Raw genomic sequence first — 10,635 nt, 5'->3', positions numbered from 1 at the left:
ATCAAGCTGTTTCACCCCACCAGCTGGGTCTCCTACAGTTCAACTCGATTCTGGCACGATCTGCCTGGAGATAGCATCAGATCCCACAGACTACAGATTTGGTCCCACAAGACTGCCTCCCACTTCAGACACCAGACTCAGGTCCAGGTTGTTACCTGTGCTTCTGACTGACCGCCATACTTAGTGTATCTTATTTTATTTATTTGTTTATTTATGTATTTATTTTTTAATTTGACAGACAGCGATCACAAGTAGGCAGAGAGGCAGGCAGAGAGAGAGAGAGAAGCAGACTCCCCGCGGAGCAGACAGCCCAATGTGGGTCTCGATCCCAGGACCCTGAGATCATGACCTGAGCCGAAGGCTCAGAGGCTTAACCCACTGAGCCACCCAGGTGCTCCTTATTTATTTATTCATTAATTTTAAAAGATTTTATTTATTTATTTGACAGAGAGAGACACAGTGAGAGGGAACACAAGCAGGGGAAATGGGAAAGGGAGAAGCAGGCTTTCTGCTGAGCAGGGAGCCCTATGCAGGGCTCGATCCCAGGTCCCTGGGATCATTACCTGAGCTGAAGGCAGCCACCTAAGGACTGAGCAACCCAGGCGCCCCTATTTTATTTTATTGTCGGTTCTTTTTTATTTATTTATTTATTTATTTAGCCTATTTCAGAGGCAGAGAAAGCAGCAGACTCACCCCTGAGCAGGGAGCCCAGTGCAGGGCTGGATCCCAGGACCCTGAGATCATGACCTGAGCCGAAGGCAGATGCTTAACCAACAGAGCCACCCAGGCGCCCCTTTATTATAAGCTCTTGCTTGGAGCACTTGGGTGGTGCAGTCAGTTGGGCATCCAACTCTTGGTTTCAGTTCAGGTCATGATCTCGAGGTCATGGGATTGAGCCCTGCACTGGGCTCAATGCTGGGTGCAGAATCTGCTTGGGATTCTCTCTCCCTCTGCAACCTGGAGCTTATGTGCCTTCTCTCTCTCTCTCTCATAAATATATAAATCTGTAAATAAAAATAAAAATAAAGTAAGTTCTTCACCCAGTGTGGAACTTGAACTCATGACCCCGAGATCAAGAGTCACAGGGTCTACGGAGTGAGCCAGCAAGCCAAGCCTCCTCACAACCACCAATTTTTTTTTATTATACTTAGAAGACTGGCTATAAATTGGACGTTCCCATGATGCTCTCCTCAGTTTGAGTAACTTGCTAGAGCGGCTCACAGAACTCAGGAAACCAGTTTACTTACCAGTTTATCACAAAGGATATTTTTTTTTTTTTTAAAGATTTTTTTATTAATTTATTTGACAGAGAGAAAGATCACAAGTAGGCGGAGAGTCAGGCAGAGAGAGAGGAGGAAGCAGGCTCCCGCTGAGCAAAGAGCCCGATGCGGGGCTCGATCCCAGGACACTGAGATCATGACCTGAGCCGAAGGCAGCGGCTTAATCCACTGAGCCACCCAGGCGCCCCTATCACAAAGGATATTAACGGATGTGAATGAACAGCCAGATGAAGAGATACATAGAACAAAGTCCGGAAGAGTCCTGAACACAGGAGCTCTATCTCTGAGAAGCCTGGAATACACCAGACTCCTGGTAGATGCATAGATGCACTCCAGTTCAGCAGACTGAAATCTCTCCAAACCCAATCCTTTTGGGTTTTTATGGAGGCTTCATTACTCACGCATGATTAATAAGGTCATTGGCCCTCAATGACTAATTCAACCTCCAGTTCCTTACCCTGTCCTAGCAGTCTGGGAAGGGGGATGAGATGGGAAGTGCCAACTCTCCAATCACAGGACTGGTCCCCCTGGCAACCAGCCCCCCAACCTTGGTTCCTTTCCGGAAGTCACCTGATTAGCATAAACTAGCTGAAAGGGGTTTGTTATGAATTTCAAGACACATTTATTGCTCTTATCACTTGGGAAGTTCCAAGGGTTTTAGGAGTTCTGTGCCAGAAATGGAGACAAAGACCAACTATATATATTTATATTTTTAAATATTTTAAAAGATTTTATTTATTTATTTGACACACAGAGAGAGACAGCAAGAGAAGGAACACAAGCAGTGGGAATGGGAGAGGGAGAAGCAGGCTTCCCGCTGAGCAAGGAGCCTGATGCTGGACTAGATCCCAGGACCCTGGGATCATGACATGAGCCGAAGGCAGATACTTAACAACTGAGCCACCCAGGTGCCCCAGAATTGTCATGTTTTGACTCTACCAGTTTTTGACCCAGACCGTGACTTTAGAACCTAACCCCTTTGTAGGATCCAGTTCTGCTGTACTTTGTGAGTTTACTCGGTCATTAAACCTCTGAGCCTGTTTCCTCCTGTGTGGAAGAGTTAAACTGACCTTAGAGATCCCCGAGTTTCCTAACGATGAGTGCCCTCCAAGTGATATGTATAAAATTTACAACTTATAGTAGTATTTGCCACATTCTCTCTCTGTTAATCCTCAAAACTTATCCTGGAAGGTAGATACCATTATTTTTCCTATTTTATGGCTCAGGAAGTTGAGGGAGCCTCAACTTAAGGCTCTCTATTATGAAAGTTATTCAAAGTTATGAAAGTTATTCAGGGTGAATATAGTCCCCAGGGGAAGGGGACAGGCACTGGACTAAAGCCTGCAGGCTTGTCCTGGCTCTCACCTGTTAGCCTAAAGCTTGCAGGCTTGTCCTGGCTCTCACCTGTTAGCCAGGGATCTATCTTGCCAGTTTTTCAGCATAGTTTTCTTCTCTGTAATGTGGGCATCATAACCCCTGTCCTCTGGGCTTTGGAGAGCAGGAAGAGCAGATGAAGTGACGGATAGGGAGGTCCTTTGACATGTGAATGCTCTTTCTCTGTGTGCATGTGTGTGTGTTACCCAAGGAGTCCCCAGGATTGTGGACTCAGCTTGGCCCGGCAGCACAGTGCCTCCCAGGCTGAGGTCAAAGCCAGGTCCTCTTCCCACTGTCAACACCAAGGTCTGGGTCCTGTTTGTTGTTCTTGGCTCCTCTCCTAGCAACCAAAGCTTCAAAAAAGGTTCTGCAGAGCAATGGGGACCTTGTCTCTCAACTCACTAAGAGTGACCAGCTGGACCAAGATCTTCAGATCCTGGGCAGCAATATTAGACTAGCCTGAGCAAGCACAGGGAGCAGCTCTGCCAGCAAGGACAAGTTCATGGCCTAAGGCTCAACCTCAGCCTTAGCCTGGTGAGGAGCCTCCTGAAATTATCTATCCTTTCTTGCCATCCTGTCTCTGGCCCAGAAAATGTAGCCTCCACCCGGGACGCCTGGGTGGCTCAGTTGGTTAAGCAGCTGCCTTCGGCTCAGGTCATGATCCCAGTGTCCTGGGATCGAGTCCCACATCGGGCTCCTTGCTCAGCAGGGAGCCTGCTTCTCCCTCTGCCTCTGCCTGCCATTCTGTCTGCCTGTGCTCACTCTCTCTCCCTCTCTCTCTGATAAATAAATAAAATCTTAAAAAAAAAAAAAAATGTAGCCTCCACCCAAAATATACACCCTATCCTTAGGGAGACCTGATGAGGGAGAGTGGATCTCAATTTTTTTTTTTTAATGGATGGTATCTTCTTTAAAAAAAAAAAAATGTTTTATTTATTTATTTGACAGAGATGGGGGAGCACAAGCAGGGGGAGTAGCAGGCAGAGGGAAAGGGAGAAGCAGACGCCCCACCAAGCCAGGAGCCCGATGTGGGGCTCAATCCCAGGACTAGGGATCATGACCTGAGTTGAAGGCAGACGTTTAACTACTGAGCCACCCAGGCGCCCAAACAGACCTCATTCTTGAGGTGTATGTTAACTTTCCAGGGTTGCTGTACCAAATTACCATAAACTTTGTTACTTAAAACAACAGAAATTTTTGGTCTCACAGTTCTAGAGGACAGAAGTTCAAAATCAAGGTGTCCACTGGATTGATTTGTTGTGGAGACTCTGAGGGAGATTCTGTCTGTCCCATGCCTCTTTCCTAGCTTCTGCTGTCTGGGAGCAATTCTCCGTGTTCCTTGGCTTGTAGACCCCTTACTCTCCTCTCTGCTTCTGTCTTCACATGGACTTCTTCTACCTTGGTGGTTTCTCCTTGTCTGTCTTATAAACATACTTGCTCTTGGATTTAGGGCCCATCCTGGTCCAGAATGATCTTATTTTGAGATCCTTACCTTAATTATATCTGCAAGGACCCTTATTTCAAATAAGATTAATTCCAAGGTCCTCAATAGACATATCTTTTGGGGGCCAGGATCCAATACACTGCAGGTATCCAATTTAGTGGGGAAAAATCTCAGCTGCTCTTGGAGGGCCCCTGAGTCTGAGAGGAGAAATCTGACTCCACTTAAAAAAAATGTTTTATTTTAAAGATTTTTAAAATAAAATGTTTTTAAACATTTTAAAACATTTAAAAATTTTTAAAACATTTTTTTAAAAAATGTTTATTTTAAACATTTATTTTAAATGTTTTACTTTAAATGTTTTATTTTATGATGGGAAAGACCTTGATTCCCAGCCTGATCCCTGAAAGCCTTTAAAGTGATACAGGTAAGGGGTGTTTGGGTGGCTCAGTCGGTAAAGCATCAACTCTTCGTTTTGGCTCAGGTCATGGTCTCAGGGCCCTGGGATAGACCCCTGCATCGGGTTCTCTGCTTGGCAGGGAGCCTGCTTCCCCCCTCTCTCTCTGGCTGGTTCTCTGCCTACTGGTGATCTCTCTCTGTGTGTCAGATAAATAAATAAAATCTTTAAAAAAATAAAAAAAGAAATTCTCTGCCTCTCCCTTTCCATCTGCCCCTCCCTCCACTTGAGTGCTCTCTCTTTCTCTCTAAAATAAACAAACAAAAAAATTTTTTTTTTTAAGATTTTATTTATTGGGGCGCCTGGGTGGCTCAGTGTGTTGAGCCGCTGCCTTCGGCTTGGGTCATGATCTCAGGGTCCTGGGATTGAGTCCCGCATCGGGCTCTCTGCTTGGCTTAAAAAAAATAAAGATTTTATTTATTTATTTGACAGAGAGGAAGATCACAAGTAGGCAGAGAGAGAGGGGGGAAGCAGGCTCCCTGCTGAGTAGAGAGCCTGATGCGGGGCTTGATCCCAGGACCCTGAGATCATGACCTGAGCCGGAGGCAGAGGCCTAACCCACTGAGCCACCCAGGTGCCCCAAATAAAATGTTTTTAAAAAAATAGGTGCACAAATGCTGGTAGTAGGGAAGGGCCAGCGTTGGCAGAATCCAGACTACTGTTCTCTGTGGTACAAAGTGAGGGCATTGTGTCCAATTCACATCAAGATTTGGAGTGGGGAGGGCAGAGGACTTTCTGCCTCCATGAGGCTAGTGAGGCAAGCAGGGCTCCTGGTTCCAGTCTTTGCCCAGTTTTTCTTCCAGCTCCCAGATGTTAATGAGCTGACATTGTTAAACGCTTTTCCCCCCATTTGATTTGAAAATGAATCCCCATATGATGCTAAACAAAGTGGGACTGGGGGGTGTCTTACTATGCTGGGGAGACCATCAGGGTAAAGCCCCCAGAAGGGTCCTTCCTTGCATCCTAGCTAGCTCTCTGAGCCCTGTTTTCTCCTTTCTTGCCAAGGCCTAATGATTCAGATACGGTTCTTTCTCTCGCACTCTGGGGATTCTGTTCTTGAACTTGAAGCCAGACAAGCCTTGCGGTTGTCCCTCCGTCCGGCTCACTTTCTTCCCTCCTACAGGCTAGAAGGGCCCCAGCCTGCTGACTGTCTACCCATTCAGTGCCTGGGCTCCTCACACTTCTAGAGCGGATCCTGAGTGAGGCATACTCCCCACACTTCATTGCCCCCCTCTGCAAAGATCTCTCTAAAGACAATCACATGGTATCTCCCCACCGAAGGCTGTACAGTTGATCATCATGGGGAAAGAGATGCAAGGCTATCAAATTATGAGCCTGGGGAAGGTTTGAAACTTTCAGAAATCCTGGGCACTTTCCGCCAGCCCTGGTCCTCGTCTCTCAGCCCTGGCCTGAAAATACCCACCAGGGTAATTAATCACTCCTATTCCTCCTTATCTCTTAGATAGCGGCATGTGAGCATCTTCCAATTGTTCCCACCCACATGATCCCTTGGAGCTCTGCTTCTGAAAAACTATTCATAGGAGAAGAAATGGATTGCCCACAGATTCTCTTCCTGGCTTTCCCCCACATCAAGGACAGAGCCCTCCTTGAGTTAAGGGTCTGACTGCTGATAATTAAGCGGGTGATGGACAAGACTAACAAGAGTGACAAACACGGAAACAAGAGCCCGCTCTGAGCTTCGGTTACACAAAGCCCACACCCCACCAAGGTCTCAGTAGAAAGATCTTCTGGGGTCACCTGGGAAAGTGCTGCATTTTGCAGGGAAAAACTATCTTGTATTGGAGAAGTCACAAAGTTTTAAGAAATCCAACCAGTGCTCTCCACGCTGTCTTTTTGAGTCTGCTTCTCTGGTTTGATCCCTCTTGGCCATGCACTTCCAAACTTTCTAATCTGGAGCCATTCCCATCCCCTCTTCTGAAGCAGCCTTTCCCTTATGCCCTGTAAAGGCCTCCTTACATCCTTCCCTTTCCCAGCATTTACAGGGGAGACCTACTTGCTGGGGAGCTTATTAGGGTCTGGTCAGTATGGTGGAGGGGAAAAGTGGGTCACCCATATGTCCTTTCTCCCTCTGCGAAGCTTCCCATAAGTCCCTTATCCCATACTGACCCTCCACTGTCCCTGAAGGGACCATGAGAACAGTGAGCCAATCTAGTCAGTGATGAGGGGTCACTTGATTTCCCCTTTAGACAACGATTCACTTATATTCAGGTCAGTGTCTTCCAGCCTTGGCCCAGGACCTTGACCTGGCTATATCTGTGTCCCCTCTGTCTCTACAACTCCTCTCAGCCTTTCCTTTGCTTCCCCCTCTGTATCCTTCCAACCTGAGTCAGGGCTCTGTCCATCTCTGCTGGGGAAGCCCTGTCCTCTAATTCTGTGGCTCCAGGCTGCTCCTAGAGCCTGCAGGGGGCTGTTGTGGGGGGACAATGTCCACTTCTCCCCATTTCCCCCCAGTACAAAGCAAAGATAATAGAGACTTTGAGATGACTGAGTATCACTTTGGAATCAGGCTGACAAAGTCTGAGAACCTGAAACCTATGAAAGACCTAGACAGTGGGGCGCCTGGGTGGCTCAGTGGGTTAAAGCCTCTGCTTTTGGGTCCTCGGATCAAGCCCTGCATCGGGCTCTCTGAGCGGCAGGGAGCCTGCTTCCCTTCCTCTCTCTCTGCCTGCCTTTCTGCCTACTTGTGGTATTTGTCAAATGAATAAATAAAATCTTAAAAAAAAAAAAAAAAAGACCTAGACAGTCTGCATCTCTGCATCTCCAGAACCTTCAGCTGAGGGAGGCCCAGGATGAGGTTGACCATCCTCATTCTTGGAAAGCACCCCCACTTCCTCCACAGCTCATCACAGCTCTTTCCCTTTTCCTTTATTTCCCAGATAATGGAAACCTCTGGAGACCAGACCTAGACCAGCTAACTCACTGGTTCTACACTTGGGCTGTAATTCTGGTGAGAGTCTCCAACGGACCCCTTCTCTGCCCCTTCCTCAATCATCCCACCATTCACACCTGAGAGCCTTGTCTTCTCCCCAGAGTAAGTACATATCCCTGTCTCTCTCAGGCTCCTCTCCCCAGTCCCATCTGGTTGTCTGTTGGTCCTATTCTAAACTCTTACTCATCTTTCTGACTCTTTCTCTCCTCATCTTTGTTCCTGCGCCAATGAAGAGACCTTTGGAACCAGGCTCAGGCCTTCCCTCTGGCAATTAGAGGAGAAACTGCTCCAAGACTTCTACCTACAACTGGTGAGTGACCCTGGCCACTCAGTCCTGACTTCATGACCTGATTCAGCCTCCTTTCCCACCTGAATTTTTGTTACCAACAGAAATGGGGACCCATTGGGTAATAATGGGCAATTGGTTTACAATGCACGCTATTAGCCTTGAAATTGTGATTTTCTTAAGATTTTATTTATTTATTTGTCAGAGAGAAAGAGAGAGTACAAGCAGGGGGAGTGGCAGGCAGGGAGTTGCAGGCTCCCTGCTGAGCAGGGAGCTCAATGTGGGATTCGATCCTATGTCCTGGGTTAATGCCTGAGCTGAAAGTAGACAATTAACCGCTTAACCAACTGAGCCACCCAGGCGTCCATTAAATTGTGATTCTTGAAAAAGTTTTTATTTAGGGAGATTCACTTCCATTTCACATTTTGTGCATAAAGTAAAACTTTATTGTGTGTTTTTTAAAAAAGATTTTTTATTTTAGAGAGAGTGCATGAGTAGGGGTTACAGAGAAAGAGAGAGAGGGAGAGAGAAGCAGACTCCTCATGAGCTTGGAGCCCTATGGGCCCATGTGTGCTCAACACAGGACTTGGGGCTCTATCTCATGACCCTGAGATCACGAGCTGAGCCAAAATCAAGAGTCACATGCCTAACTGACAGCCACCCAGGCACCCCAGACACTTTACTGATTTTGAATAATGCCTGACATCTTATTCCTATATTTCAAATTCATGTAAAATATGACCTTACTGTGTCTTCCCGGGAAACTCTGCTGTGCCTTCCAACTTCCTCTCCAGTTGGATCAAAGTATCCAGGTCAGGCTGGCAGAGTTCCATCCCTAAAGAGAGCATGCTGGCAGCTCAAGACCTCTTTCTTCTGGGAGATACCATCCAACACAAATCCAAGTTCCTTTTCCCTTCCATGATTTTGCTCCCTGAATTCTACCCTGACCTCCTCCTCCTTAATTTACCACCTCCAGAGGAGGCTTCCTCAGTCCTTAGTCAATAAATGGGCAAGTATGTGCATGTTTGAAGGTAAAGGGTGGAGATGGCGATGATAAGAGTAACCACCAGGGGGAGCCTGTGCCTAAGGAGACACTGAGTGGGGGCCCAAGGCAGCCACTCAAGATTTCTTCCTTTTTTTCCCCAGAGCGGTAAAGATGCCAGGCATTCCAGCTTGAGGTGGCTCCCTATGGAGCTTGGGGGGTCTAGAGCTGCACCCTTCTCACTCTCTGACTCCCTTTCTTTCCCTGACCACACAGAGAAAGTGTGAACTAAATTCCGGTGCATCTGAACAATGCGCAATACTTCCTAAGGACAAGTTCCCTGATAGCCATATTCAATATGGGAATATACCCTCATTAAAAAAATTTTTTTTAATTTTTTAAAAATTAAAAAAAATTTTTTTTAAGATTTTATTTATTCATTTGACACAGAGAGAGAGAGAGAGAGCGCACAAGTAGGCAGAGAGGCAGACAGAGAGAGAGGGGGAAGCAGGCTCCCCGCTGAGCAGAGAGCCCGACTCGACTTGGGGCTTGATCCTAGGACCCTGAGACTATGACTCAAGCTGAAGGCAGAGGCTTAACGCACTGAGCCACCCAGGTGTCCTAATCCTCAGTTTTTTTACCTTACCCCACAGCCCCCACTAGTTGCTGCCACCCATCCCTCCACGTAAGCCTTACCCAAGGCTTTCCCTCCTCTCTTTCCCTCTTGGTTTAGAGATCAGGGGCTCTGTGTAGTACAGTTACGTCCATTCCTTACACCTTCACCCCAAATCCCAAGGTGGCCCTGGTGCAGCGACTCCCCCCACCTCTATGACCCATGGTCCAAAGTGGTCTGGTTCTTCCTTCAGATTCAGCTGACCTTTCCCCATCAATTTCAGTTCTGGATCAACCAAACAGTGAGTCTGGCCTATGGGAAGAAGGAAAGAAAGTCAGAGAATCCCTAAAGGCTAGAACCTAATCCCTTTGCACCCTAGGCCATAGGGGCCAGCCAGTTCCTGCATCTATAATCAAACCAACTATGCCCCTGATACAGTGATACATGCTGAGGATACAAGAGCACAAATAACTATGGCCTCTGCCCTCCAGGAACCTGTCTGCGAATCAGGGAGACAAATAACTAGGCAATCACAAGTCAGCTTGATAAATGCTTTTTTAGAAGTATGTACCAAGAACGGTGGGAGAACAGGAGAAGGTGCCATTACATCTCTTGTGGGTGAGTAGGGAAGTCTTAGGAGAGGGGGATGACATTTGGAGTGTATGCGAAAGGGTTTAGGCCGGCAGAGAGGAGAGTGAAAAGCTTGCTAAGCAGAGGTACTGAGTGAGGGGGAAATCTAGCAAGTTCAGGGAAACACAAGTAGTTGCAAGTTATCATATATTCTTCAGAGGGTGGGAGGAAGAAGTGAGTGGAGAGAAGACTGGAAAGAGAAGCAGGGCCATTTGTGAGGAGAGAGATGTGATTGACCTTTACCATGAATATTGATGGAATTTGATTCGATTTGTTTGTTACAATACTCTGGATAAGCAAGGTTAGATTTGAGGAACAGGGACACCAACTTGGAGTTGTTAGGAGTCTGTTAAGAGTCTCCATGACAGGTGGCCAGGGCCAGGCCTAGGGCTAAGCCAGTGTATGGGAGGAAAGCTGGAGTAGTTTGGGCACTGGCTCACCCTAGCCACCAGGTCTAATTTCTTACAGGTCCCATGGAGAGGGAGGGGTGAGGCTCTGGTCTCTGGCTTCCACAGGCTGGAAAAGACTGTGGTGGCTGTAGTCCTGTGGTCCACCATTGGGTGGTGTAGAACTTGCAGTCTTCGGTCAAAAAGGGATTTCCTGGTGAGGGCGGGGAAGTAGG

Source organism: Mustela nigripes, chromosome 4 (assembly GCF_022355385.1).
Source record: "Mustela nigripes isolate SB6536 chromosome 4, MUSNIG.SB6536, whole genome shotgun sequence".
Lineage (NCBI taxonomy): Eukaryota > Metazoa > Chordata > Mammalia > Carnivora > Mustelidae > Mustela > Mustela nigripes.
Note: the sequence above shows the minus strand (reverse complement) of the source record.